Source organism: Pseudopipra pipra, chromosome 13, assembly GCF_036250125.1.
Source record: "Pseudopipra pipra isolate bDixPip1 chromosome 13, bDixPip1.hap1, whole genome shotgun sequence".
Taxonomy (NCBI): domain Eukaryota; kingdom Metazoa; phylum Chordata; class Aves; order Passeriformes; family Pipridae; genus Pseudopipra; species Pseudopipra pipra.
The window spans coordinates 11,890,208-11,903,541 of record NC_087561.1 but is presented as its reverse complement, the minus strand read 5'-3'; the positions used below and the strand labels follow the sequence as shown (position 1 = coordinate 11,903,541).

At 47.4% G+C, this 13,334-nt stretch overlaps 2 long non-coding RNA genes across 2 annotated transcripts in view; one reads left to right on the top strand and one right to left on the bottom strand.

Moving 5' to 3' along the window:
• LOC135421498 (uncharacterized) overlaps window positions 1–13,334 on the bottom strand; it is a 103,339-nt gene that overhangs the window by 75,097 nt on the left and 14,908 nt on the right. The window lies entirely within an intron of this gene.
• Window positions 6,033–9,770, top strand: LOC135421196 (uncharacterized). The gene is made up of 3 exons (XR_010433896.1): window positions 6,033–6,087; window positions 8,253–8,494; window positions 9,506–9,770. It is a non-coding gene; the product is annotated as an uncharacterized LOC135421196 (long non-coding RNA).

The window sequence follows — 13,334 nt, the reverse complement described above, 5'->3', positions numbered from 1 at the left end:
GCATCCCCACTATCAGATCTGTGAATTTCTGCACAGGCAGCGGGTTTTGATGAAGATCTGACACTAAGGCAGGGCCATCCTCAGGGTGCTGACACCCCAAGACAGCTCTCCTTGGCTGTGCAAGGAGTCAGGATCAGCCCAAGACCATTGCCCACTCAGCAAGTAGCTGATCTCAGGGATCACAACTGGCTGCACTGCCCCAGCTGCCCTGGTCATCTCTCCTAAGGCTCGCCAGCACGCTGTCCCTTGGGGGTCCCACAGACCCTGGCATCACCTTCCAGGCCTCACTTCAGCAGCATCCCAGCAAGATTCAAGGCTCCCACAAGTGTAGAAAAAGCCCAACATCATCCATAGTCTCTCTGAGAAGCATCATCCAAACCCCTCCCCGAACACACTCCACTGTGTACATCTGCTAAAGAAGTTCTGCAAAGGCAAACTTTGAATTAAAAGCGCTCCAACTCACGAAGAAACAGAGATGGCACATTACCTCATGGACCCAGCATAGTTCAAAGCTGATATATGCTCACTCTTCTGCATACCAGTGAGTCTTGATGTCCCAGGAGCAGCAGCTCCACCACCCTCCCAGTACATGCTTTCTGCAGAGACACAAAGAGCTGCTTGCTGTAAAATACCCTTCTCCTTTGAGAGCCTCTGTCCAACTGTTCCCAGGTGAAAAGTGAGGTCCTGCAGCCACAATGAGTATCCAAAACCAACAGACACCTGATGTCCTTAATAAACCTGGGTCATAACCTCATCCCCCATAGAGCCTGCCCCCCTACTCGGGCATCACTTCATGGGTTGAGTGCATGGGTCCAGTTTTCCAAATATCTCTTCTCTGTGCTCCAAAGAGTGCTGACAGGCACTTGGCATATGGGCAAACATCCCCACACAGGAGAAAAAGCACCATCACCATCACTGTGTCATATACAAACTCACATTTCCTCCTGGAGGAGGTAGCTTTGGACCAGCCAGGCTTGCTCAGGTACTCGCTGTGCAAAAAGACTGTGATGGCATTGGGTAGCTGCTGGAGAGCTCAGCAGTGTGTGCAGGCTGCAGGGAGAGCTGCCTGGTCACAGCCCTCATGCTTCAGGCTGGACCACAGCCTCCAAGGCCATCTCCATCTGGAGAAGTCTGGACCATCAGCAGCAATCTGGGGAAAAACCCATCCTTGGAAAACAGTGCCTTTTCATGTCCCCTGGTAAAAGGGATGAAATCCCTGTGGTCTCAGCATCAGCAAAATTGCCTTTGATGCTCAGACCCACTCGTCATTAGGACTGCAAGCAGAAATTAGAGAGACATGCTTATGGTTAAACACTATTTCCTCTGTTGGTTAAACACTGCCTACTTCTCTCTCCATTAGGAACAACATCTCCAAAGCCCCGGGGTCTAATAATAACCCTGAACGGAGACGTTTTCCTTTGTGCAGTGCTCAGCTATGGAGGGAAACAATTTGCAGTTTAAATTATTTCCTTTCAACAGATTTGAGAAAGCCACGCTGCAGTAATTACACTCGTTGAACAGGTCCTGCACCCCCCGGTCACTCCCTGAGCAGCCAGATATTGTTCCAAAGCTTGGATCAGGCCCAGTGCACCAAGACCAATCATTTTGCACAGGGCAGAAAGTCCAAAACTGGGTCCGTGGGCACACATTGACAGCTCAATCGATCGCTGGGCTCCTGCCACCGACAGTCACGTGTGCACGGGCGGATGGATTCAATGGTCCTATTTAAACCTGCTCCCGGGGCCCTCGGGCCCTACATGTGTCACTGTGTTAGATGCCATTGATGCTGCAGCAGCTTCTTTGCAGGACATCAAAGCATATTGGAGCGAACCCCTCATGTGTGAAGGGAAAGCCAGCCTTTTGCACCACGGAACCTCCTCTATTCAGCCCCGGAGAGGTTTATGTTTGGAGTCAAACCAGGCAGACATCCATGTGGCCAAGCCCTACAGTGAGAGTGAAACAATGCTGACAGCATGTCACTGACACCTAACCCCATCCCTGGCGGACATGAGGAGAGGAGGATTTGGGGTTTGGCAGCAGGAGGCAGGTTTGTCTCCCTGCAAGCATCCAAAGGCAAAGAAGCCCACCAGGCTCATGCAGGATGGGTGAAACCAGGCTGTGCCATCCCCAGCGTTGGGACAAGATACTGGGACAGCCCAACCTCATTGCTTGTCCAGCCAAAGCAAAGACAGTGCAAGCTTGAGGCAGCTCTGCCACTGCCCTGGCACAGCAGAGACATCTGAGAGCAAAAGTCATCCAGCACGACACAATTTCTGATCCCCAAACCAACCCTGGACATCACCTGATATCAGTCAGACACGGCCCAGGAGCATGTGGATCCACTGCTATTTTGGTGAAGTGCCAGCTTCCCTTAGGGCAGATCTTGTTAAGGAGATCCAAACTAGCCCATTTGCCATGAGTTGGTACAATCTTCTCCACCTTGCAAGATCCAGAAAGGCCTCAGACAGTGCAGTTCATCCTTCCCACCCCAGGGCTTCGTGCCAGGAGCGTGGCTGTGTCCATCAGAACTCTGCTGTCAGCCTCCCTTCCCCAGGACAGTGGCACAGGAGCAATGCTCAGGATGGGGAACCCACTTCCCTCAACCTTGGAGCTTCCACTGCTCTGAAAGAGGATACACTGTTACTGGGCTGGGTGTCTAAGACCAGAGCAAGGCTTTGATGAGCTGACACTCAGCCCAGACAGATGGGTTTTCTGCTTGGGAGTGGGATATCCCCCCTGCACAGGGACACAGACACTGACCAGTGGCAGCTGCCATGAGCACAGGAAGGCACTGGACCTCACTGGGGGAAGGATGCATACATCTTCCTGCATCTCCAGGTATGCTGCACAGCTTGGGTTGGTGCCGTGAGACCCTTCACTGTCTCCAAGGAGACCTCTCTGCCACATATGAAACACTGTGGGAAGTCTCACTTGGCTTCAGTTTCTCCTCCTCATTCAGCTGCAGACTCCTAAATGGGCACTAGTCTGATAATCCTTTTTTTCCAAGGCACATCTGCCTTTCGTGTTCTCTTTTCGATCTGCAGCTCAGCCTTCCCTCCGGAGGAATCATCTAAAGGATCTCTCATACTTTTTGCTGCCCAATCTTTGCAGCAGTTGGGGCATAAACTGTTTGATAGACTCTGAGGGGTTGCCTTTGTTTCCCCAAAAAGGTGCTATTTTGTTCACAAACACTCTGAGGAGCTCGGCAGTCTCTTTTCCTACCTCTCTTTTCATCATTTTAACACAAAAGCTGAAGCTTTTGAAATCCCGTTTTCATGTTGGTGCATTAGCTATCTGAATTTCTCCCACATTTGAAGCCTGAGTCTGAACTCACCCCAAAAATCTCAAGTTTGCAATTTAAGCATTTTCCTTTGATGAATTATTTAAACATAGATTTTAATTATTAATTGAGACAGCTTAGTGCTGTAATTTAATAGCCAAACCGTGCACTGGGCCAGATCCTCACCTGCTGCAAATCCAGGCTGCTCCCACCCCAGAGCCCCAGCCTTCCTCCCCCTCCACTCCTACCAAAGCGCTTCATTAAATTATTTCAACAAGCTCCTCTAATTCGAGTTCAAAGAATTCAACTAATGAAGTATTTAAACATTTTTGTACCCAAAATTAATCAATTTACAAAACACCTGTAGAAAACAAACTGCTAGTTTTATGGAAAATCGTGTTTCACAATGCCTTTCTAGAGGGAAAACTGTGCCCTTGCTGTTCAATTTAAGGAGGAAACCATCACCCATTACTTTTCTTGCCTTCATGAGAAGTGGGAGACCTCCTCTACAGATGTTTTACCCTCTTTGTTCCCATATCTTCCAACCTGTTTAGTTGCAGCCACCATTCCCCCAAGAGGGGACTGATGGTTTTCCTGTTCCTACCCCAGGTGGGTCCATCCTTCCTTGGTGCACTGCTGCAATCAAGAGCACAGAAAAACCCTATCCATGGCTTCTCCAAGTGTACAGGGAGCCCCAGGCAAGACTCACATTCTTGGTGCCCTCCTGCCTCACTGGGACTAGAGATTGCTTCTCTCCAAATGCCCTTTCATCAAGGTCTGTGCTTTCCCTACAAAGAGGGAGCAGAGGAGCAATGTACATCACTTGGGGCAAGTAGTGAGGGAATGATACATCCACTCCTGGTAGCTGGGAAGAATATTTAGGAATAGGACCATGTCTCAGAGCTGGCAGGAGAAGGGACCAGCCCTCAAAAAGCTGTAGGTGTTGGGGTGGATGCAGGGGCTCACCCTGTGCTGTGTGCCCCCTGCTCTTGGGAAGCCACCTTTGGTCTCCCTACAGCCACAGCTGGGGATTTTGAGCACTCAAATCCAGGATTCATGCTGAATTTGGGATGTTGAATGGGGAGTTTCAGGGTGTTGAGTGAACTGCAGAGAAGGCAGACTGCTGCACCCAGGTGGGTCAGCCCTGCCAGCAGCACAGTGCCCAGTGGTACAGTCTCCTCTGCTCAGAGGGATCTTCTACACAGCTCCACTGGAGCTCTTGGAGGGAAAAAGTAGAAGACCTGGTGACCTGCACCCATCCACCAACAACCTGCTCCATCCTGACCCCAAAGCCAACCCCTGTTTATCCCAGCACATGAGCAGGAGCCTGGATCAGCCATGCCCATCCCACAAGCACCAGATTAACACATCCCTTTGCATTTCGGGCATCTGTCTGATGAAGATCTCTGCTGTCCTGGAAACTGGTAAAAAGGCTGAAGGTGCCCAGCAAGCAGCTCCCTGGCATTTCCCAGGGTTATCCCTCCCAGTGCACATGATATCCCTCCCAGTATACACTGATAGCCAGGAGGGGCTGCTGCCTTGCACTGCTGAAAATACAGAGGCTGTAGTAATAGTGGACTTTGCTGGTGCTGGATACCCCCAGAGGAGCCAGTGGCTTGATTTATTACTGCTGTGCTTTAGGTCGAAGTCACATGCTCTCCAAACCATAATTAACTGCCATGCTCAAAAAAAAAATTAAAAATAAATTATGCTAAACAAAAGCCCACAGGCCACCCCAAAGTGATGCACTTGCCCAGCACAGCACGAGGGCTGGACCTTATGGACTGGAGTCACTCATCATGTTCACCAGCACCAAATTTATTCACCCCAAATTTATTCACCCCAAATCTCCTGCCTTCCCTTTCAGCTCCCTGGGGTGCTAGCCAAAAAGAGATCCTGAGATACAGGAGGGTGTCATTTCTCTGGAGATGGAATAAAATCCCACCCTGGGGAACACTTCCATTTTGGCTCACTGGTGCTGTAAAGGAGGGTTGCTATTATTGCTGCCTCTTCATCTGCCCTTGGCCCCTGTTGGCCACCAGTGTCTGGCCCTGATCAGATATGATTTGTTCACCCTACACACACACACGCCAAAAGTTAAAGCAATTGCAGCAAAGATTTCCTCTCCTTCAGTGGGACACTGGGAAGCCCACAGCACCTAAGAAACTGGTAAATTAGCTGCATGCAGTAAAACTGAATTTGGTTTCCTTTCCACAAAACCATGAAGATATTTATATATAATTTATCTTTCTAAGTTGTCATGTGGCAAAAGACCTCTCGCTGTGAGGCAAGCTTCTCTTCCTACTTAGAGAGAATTACGTGATTAAATAGAGACCTGAAAAGTTGTGAACAAGCATTGAAGAAGAAAAGGTTTCCTCTTAAAGCCTTAATGAAGTGGGTTCATTCCTCCTCCAACATCAACTTAGCCTTGTGTAGTTTGTTTTCACTCTGGTTAATCACTGACCAAAGCTGTAGTGCGGACCACCAGTTCCCAATAACCCATAAAAGGCAGATCAGAAGCTATTGTTCTTTTCTGTAGGGCTTAGCAGACAACAGCTGAATAAACCTGTTCAAAGTCAGAACAGTCAAGGAGGAACAGAAGCCCAGCCATCGGCTGCAGGGAATCCTGAAAAGGAAATTCATTTATTATGACATAATTGATAGCGCGCACGCAAATACGCCACGCAGACCTGATGCAATCCCGGGTAATTAAATACGGAGCAATTACTGCGTTGCAGTTAGAGAAAGCAATGTTGTTGCAAAGGAGGAGTTCGTGCCTGCTTGCTGCCCATGGATGCTGACACGTGGTGGGTGCTCCCGGAATCCTGTGACTGGGATTTTGGGGCAAATCCTTTCGTGGGGCAGAAGAGATGAAAAGGGGAAACCTTTTCATGGGTGTTTGGAAAGGACACTCTGTAAAACTCTTAGAGCTGGGTGAGAGGTGGGAAGGGCTGGAATGTGCTGGGAAGAGACTTAAAGTGGCTGCTCATGGTGAAGGCTTCAGGGAAGTATGAATTCAACCTCCTGTGGGAGACACATTTGGTCTTTTGTTTCATTTGGATTTGCAGCACTTGTGAACGTGCACATAGGGTGCTTTGGGTATAAGAGGGTCTCTCGTGCCATAGAAACCCAGGCCCTTCCTACAACTGCCTACACAAAAGGAAAGGTTTTGCAACAATATAACTATCTTCTGAAATAAAAGTAAAATATTGAAATGGTGCTATTACTCCAAATTTGCTTCTACCCCTTCCCAAAGCACTGGGGTGAGAGCCTCCCTGGTGGCCGTGCCCCCCCCCCCACTTCACAACACTGATTCCATCAGCCCTTTCTGCTCCAAGATACTTCTCATCAAGCCACTTACCAGGCCAGGTGAGTAAACAAGCCTATGACAACAAATTCAAACAAAGAGCAAATGAACCCCACAACAAGCCTGAACAGCTGTGCTGGCGCTGACGTGATGAGGATGGACACATCCCCTCCAACTCACAGAGCAAGGTCTAGTTCAGCTGCTTCTTCCCCTCCCCAGAATCTCTGAAGCCGCTTTTAAGTGGCTCATTCCCTGCACCTCTGCCCTGGTGCCAGCTCCCAGGTTGAGCTGTCATGCTTCTGCGGTGGGAGGGGATGTTTCTCATCCCTGTGTCTCAGAGGGGACCATCCTCTCTATCCCCTCCCAATGCCAACGACAGCACCAGGCTCCCTCCATCTGCTCCAGCAGCTCCTTTTTCTGGCTGGGTGTCATTTCTACTCTCCACACCGCTGACAGAGAGCCCTGTCTGAGTGCTGTTCTCTGCTACACTCAGTGCAGGACATGCCTTCACCACCATGTTCCCTGCAGCCCAGTACCCACCACATGCACACTCATTAACTTGCCTTTCAGCTCAGGTAAAAGGATTTCCAGCATCACTGAGAGCCATCCAAAAATAAATAGCAGGAGACATCCCAGTGAGACCAGACACCAGGCTCTGCTCTTCCCAGTGGATAATACATGGAGGTTAATGGGAGATTTATGACACTTGTCCACAAAAAACTTGTGGTTGTAGGGAAAACAGCAGCCCTGAGGGGAAAAGCAAGCACTGGCAGGGCAGGGTGAAACTCCTGAGGAGTCACTCTGGAACAGTGCAGGCACCACATTTTGGAGGTCCCTTGGGAGAGACACAGCACTGCTTTGATCTTAGTGGGGGAAGGAATAAGCAGAAAGTTTCAGGGAAAACCAGGAAGAGTCATAGCAGCTGTTCTCCCCTTTTCTTCCCTGACTTAAAGCAAAATAAATAAGTGAAACACATTGGTAAAAATAAAGATTAAAGAATAATAAGCAGAGGCTGGTGAAGAGCAACAAAGTCTTTGGCTGAAACAAGGATTTGTTGTTGTTGCCGGGAGCAGAGAGGGAGGGGTGGCAGGGGGAGAGCTGAGATTTGGTGACAGCACCGCAAACTTTAAGTTTTAGACATAATTTTCTATTTTTCAGCACTTTATTCCTCTCACCTGCGTGCTCCATGGGGAAATACTGGTCGCTTTAATTCTAACATTTGGAGTGGAACCCATTCACGAACTTTCTGGCTGTGTGATTCAAACGAGCCTTCTCTTTCCTCTTTTTGTTCTCACAAGAAAATCAATTCACTTGAAGAGCCTCTTAATCCCATTTTTGCAATCAACAATTGCCACTTGTATATCGCTCTAATAGATTAAGAAGTGGGATGATGCGGTTGTCTGGTCTAATTCAACCCTATTCAGGTAACTGCAGCCCGAGGCACTTTGTAGTGCCAAGTGTAGAGCTCTACAGGAAGACTTTTGCTATCATAATTTCCTGTGGAGCTATGCACTGCCCCCACTGAGTAGCCTGAATTACTTTGAATTAGGCCCGACAACCACAGAGAGCAGAAATCCAACAAGCAACAATAACCAAGTCTTTGAGCATGACTTGCATGGGTTATTTTTTTTTTTATCTTTTTTTTTTTTCTTTGCATTCGAACAGAAAGAAGGAATTTCAAAACGCGCATCTATTTAAATGACAGTGACCTGCCATAAATCAAGTGGGAAACAAAAGGGGAAAACAGTTTAAGTGAGAGAGAAGTTGAAGTGGAGGAAAAATTAATCAAAACAGTTCTCAAAAAAAACTTCATCGTAAGAGCCTGTGAAAAAAAAAAAAATTTCGGGCCTACAGCATCTCCATGGCAACAGAGAACAAGCACATGTTGGATACCAAAATCATAAAAGGTTTGTTTTGCAGGGATGAAACAGAAACAGATGGATCTGTGCTTAGTTTTAGTTTAATTTGTTAAAACATTTCAGGCAATTTATCAGCCAGTATGCCTAACTAGTAAAGAAATACCTACAAAATCACAAAAAAGCTTTAGTGACAGTTCTACAACATGCTCCCCAAAAAAATGAGAAGCACCAGAGCATATGTAAAGCCATAAATATAAGGCTTATAACCCAGACCTGACTTGAAAAATCAGGCTGACATCGCATCAGGTAAACCAGCCTAACGCTGCTTTTCAAATCATAAAGCCAGCTCTACAAAGGAGAAATTCTGTGTGCAGGGAAAAAAAACACAACCCTGGCATATGTTAAATTGTTGTCTTGTTCCAGAGAGTGAATAAATTGGACAACACAGTTAAAAACACAGCGTCTCGAGGGGTACAAGTTAAAAATGCTCTGGGGGTAGCAAAATGCTGATCTCAGAGGAGGGAGAAGAGGTTTCTTTCCTTTCCGTTCTTTTTTTTTTCCCCTTCTTTTTTTTTTTTTATTTGTCATCATCCCTTAATTATTACCAACATGGCAAAAAATGAATTAAATCTAAATAAATATCGAAGGTTTCTCTTCTTAAGAGTTTCAATCGCTATTCCTACTCTTTTACCTTTCTGTGTTCAGAAAATAAAGAGAACAAAGCGGGAGCCCTACTGGTTCAAAACTACCAGAACAGACAAACAACAGAGCACAACTGTTCCCTCATGCATGCCTGGGATTAGGATAAAAGCAGAAAAGACTTCTGAGAAAAAGAAAACAACAAAAGAAACAGGAGTGCTGACAAAACTTTTTTTCTTTCTATTGAGGCAAAAGAGAGAGAAAAAAGGAGCCCTGCTAATAAAAAAAAAAAAAAAAAAAAAAAGAAAAAGAAAAGAAAGAAAGAAAAGGGGGGAAAAAAAGAAAAGAGAAAGATAGAAGAAGAAAGATTAACAAACAGAAGTAAGGGGTTTCACCTCCTGTTTTACTTTTTACTTTTAGCCCAATCTGGTCAGAGAAACAAGGCGCAGGAGGAGAGCCGGGTCCTACCCAGGGCACCCCGGAGCAGAGGACCGCGATCGCTGCCGGGTCATTGGCTCCATCCCGGCTCTCCGGCCCCATCCCGGCTCTGCGTCCCCATCGCGCTGTCGGCCGGGCTCTGCCTGGACTCTCCCCGCCAGGGAACAGCCCAGCGTCGTGCGCGGGTGCTCTTATTCCCCAAACTCTTGGACTTTTAAATCAATTATTAAATTTTAAAAATCCAAAACGCACGCAACAGAATTGTTTCAAATGGCGCCAGAGGTCAAAGCAGCTAACGAGGAAAGAATTTAGGATCTTACAAACTGCAAACTTCAATCAAATGAGTTATTCTTGGTTAGGCTGGCCCACGCTGCAGTTTGACAGCGGCACCACATCACTGGTAGCTGCAACTCACCCAAGAAGCCCCAAACTGAGACACACAGCATATTTGCATTGAAACAAGAAAGATCAAATAATTTTCCCTAGAGTTTTTTGGTTTTCAGCAAAATTTTCCCACCAAGGCCCAAGGTGGTTCCTGGTGTCTCAGGGGCATCACAGATGCCCATGGGGCAGCTTGGTCCAGCACCGGCCACCACACAAGAGGGGTTAATACCCTTGGGCCGCATGTGCCAGCTCCCAAGGGGCTTACCTTCATCCTAAATTCTCAAAAATCAATCCAGGTCTTGCAAATGGCACCTTACTGGCAATCCTTGAGCTGTTCAAACCCACGTTACGAAGCCGCAGTTCCCTCTGTGCTATAACCAGATATTCACATCGGTGTCATCCACTGATTTGAGAGCAGCGATGAGGAGCAGCAGCCTTTGAACTGCCAAACGTGCAGGGGAGAAGCAAAGGCTGCCCTCCCCCATGTGCCTGCCCTGTGGTGGCCCCGGGAAGGGATGCTGCCACCTCCCTGGGAAAGGGACCAAGGCCTGCCCAAAACAGATGGCAGATGTAGAGCAGGAGGACCTTAAGCCCTGCCAGCTCCCTCACAGCCCCAAACTTCTCTTGGGAGGGGAAGGACTGCAGTAAGATGGTGTGATAGTCACGGCACTGAGTCCTTGGGATGCTGTGAGTGGGATACAACAGTGTCCAAGTGGAGGCACATTGTGGGATTTCTGCTTTTCCCACGATAAAAGTGTTTGGCCAACAATGGGGTCCTCTGCCCACAAAGAGCAACACAAGCACTTTGGGGTCTAAGTGATTTTTTTGAGGCTAAGAGGAGGGAAAAACAAAGTCTTACATCAGATGCTCAACCATGTACTCTTTGTGCTGCATCTGAGGTCACGTCCATTTGCAACACACAAGGATGCAATATGGAAATAAAGGTTTTGAAGGGAAAGCACAACTCCAAATGTAAAATGGCACCATCAGAGGCTTAGCCCAAGCCCTTCTCCCACCCGTGCTCTGCCCTATCCAATCATTTACATCAAACATTGTCCTAAAATTTGTTCCAGCAGCTGAGTAGCCGGTACCAGAAATTCAGCCCCAAACTGCTATGCTAACATTTCACTCATTAGCAATTTGGGATCGTGACCCTGAAGATGGAAATGTCAAAGACTGCCACTCTCAGAAGCCTCTCTGGTGGGGTATCTCCCACCACCTGAGCAGAGCTACAGTGTGAGTACAGTCCCTTCCGGGAGCCAAGAGCCCCAGAGTACCCAGCTCTGGTTTGGAGGGATGGCACTTGTCCCGGATTAGCCCAGCTGGCCACTGGTTGTCACTGTTGCACCATTAAAATTGAACTATGGCCAGTTGATCCCAGCTGTATCTGGTAATCTTTAACGGCAGGAGCTCCAAAACATTCCTGGGAACACAGTGGCATTTACACTCTCCGGTTTCGATGCTGGGTTAGGTTTCTGTGGCATGAACTGATACTGACACACCAGAAACACCAACAGGCCCGGCCTCCATCACAGTGCCCATCTCTCACCATGGCTGTACCTGGTTCCCAAGGTTTCTCCTAACATAAGAACATCTCATGTCCATGCTGGCACCTAAACTTTGCAAGGCACTCCATCCACACAGGCTCCTCGCCTTGCCCCCTTAATCTCCCACACCATGGAGAGCACTTTCCCCTCAGTGCCTGCTACTCCATCCTCTTCTCCTTGCCCTCACCTCAGTTTATATTTTAAATGATAACAATCCCTCACCCAGAATAATTCCTCTGAAACCAGCAAGAATGAAACACCAATCACAAAACTATCCATAAGCACCAAATCCAACCCACTCAGCTGTGCATACTCCACTGCTACCTGCAGTATCACCTGTGCTTGTGGTTTCTCACTAGCTTTATGTAGTGAACTTTTTACATCCCCTCTCCTGCCTGCATCTTTCTGCTGGGGAAAACACACGTGCAGTGCCTGTCACCAAAGAAGGAGCTGTCAGAGGGCCAGCATCACTGTGGGCTGCACTGAGGTGGGCTTCGGTCTTAAGGAGTAGGGAAACAGTGGAATAACTCTCAGGGATTTAAATCAAAATTAAAATAATTGCTTGCCATTGCCTTATTAAGTATGATCCCGTGGAAAGCCTCAGGCTCAGCTCTTGGAAGCGTTGCTGCATCACATCCCATACAGGGACATGGTTGTGTTAATACCATTCCACCCCAAACCTAACAGTTAGAAAGTGCCTGAAAAGCAAAATTCAGAGCTAGTGATTATGATCACAACTTGCTCTTCCCTCTACATGGTCCAAAACTTCAATCTCTTTAGAAATGCCAGTAATTCCCATTCCAAAAGCAGATTATTCTCTATTATACATGACTCCTACACACCGAACACAGGCATGTCTTTACTTTTCCAAAGATTCTCTAGTGGCTGTTTCTCTATCACACCAGATTCCTAACAGTCTCTAGAGCACAAGGAGGAATGGCAACTATCCTGGTGTAATTAAAATAAATAAATAAATAAATCAGCACTCAAAATGCTGTTTCAGTGATTTTTACAGAAAAAAATTATCATTTCTTGCAACATTCTGCTTTGCTGAACTGCATGCCCTATGAGCAGCCTTCAAAAAGCAGGTGGGAGAACTAGAGCAATCCTACTAAAAAGTAAATATAAGGATCAAGCACTGAGTTATCACACCCCACCCCTCCCATTACAAGTAGTTCATACAAAAATTAGGGAATAAAAAGTCTGTTACAAAAAAATAAATCAGATGTCAAACACTCCAAACGTGAAATAATTTGGTCTTTGAAGTGTTTGAGATCTAGTCTACAAGATCCTTAATATATATTTACAGACCATTCCGTGGCCAGAGATGCTCCAGGTTCCAGTGCCAGGGGAGCCCTGGCTGAGCTTGCAGAGCCTGACTCTGGTGAGGGCACCTTCCCACAGCACCAACCCCATGGGATGCATCACCCCAGGAGTGAGACCACAGCCTGGTGCTCCCCTGACTGAAAACACCATGAGGTGGAAAGGGGTGTACAAACAATAATGGTAAAGAGGATGAAGCAGAAGCTGGGCTGGAAGCAAGAGATGAGACACCACAGCGATGGCTGTGCACAAAAGGGAATATCCCATTAGGTGATGACATGTTTGAAGAACATGTACTGAGACCACAATGCTGGTAATCATTAATGTGTCATTGAAACCATTCCTGTTTATCAAAAGCACAAGCACGTGCTGAACTGCACCAGAGAGTTCCCCTCAGTGACTGGGCTGCTCAAGCACGTGCCGAATTGCTTTGCTGCGTGTGGCCTCAATGATGGGTAGCTCTGGTCCAGGATTCCTGCAGGGAAAGGCCTCCATCAGCATCCAAGCAGGATGAAATCCTCCAAACTTACACCAGAGCCCATGAAAATTTTACTCAG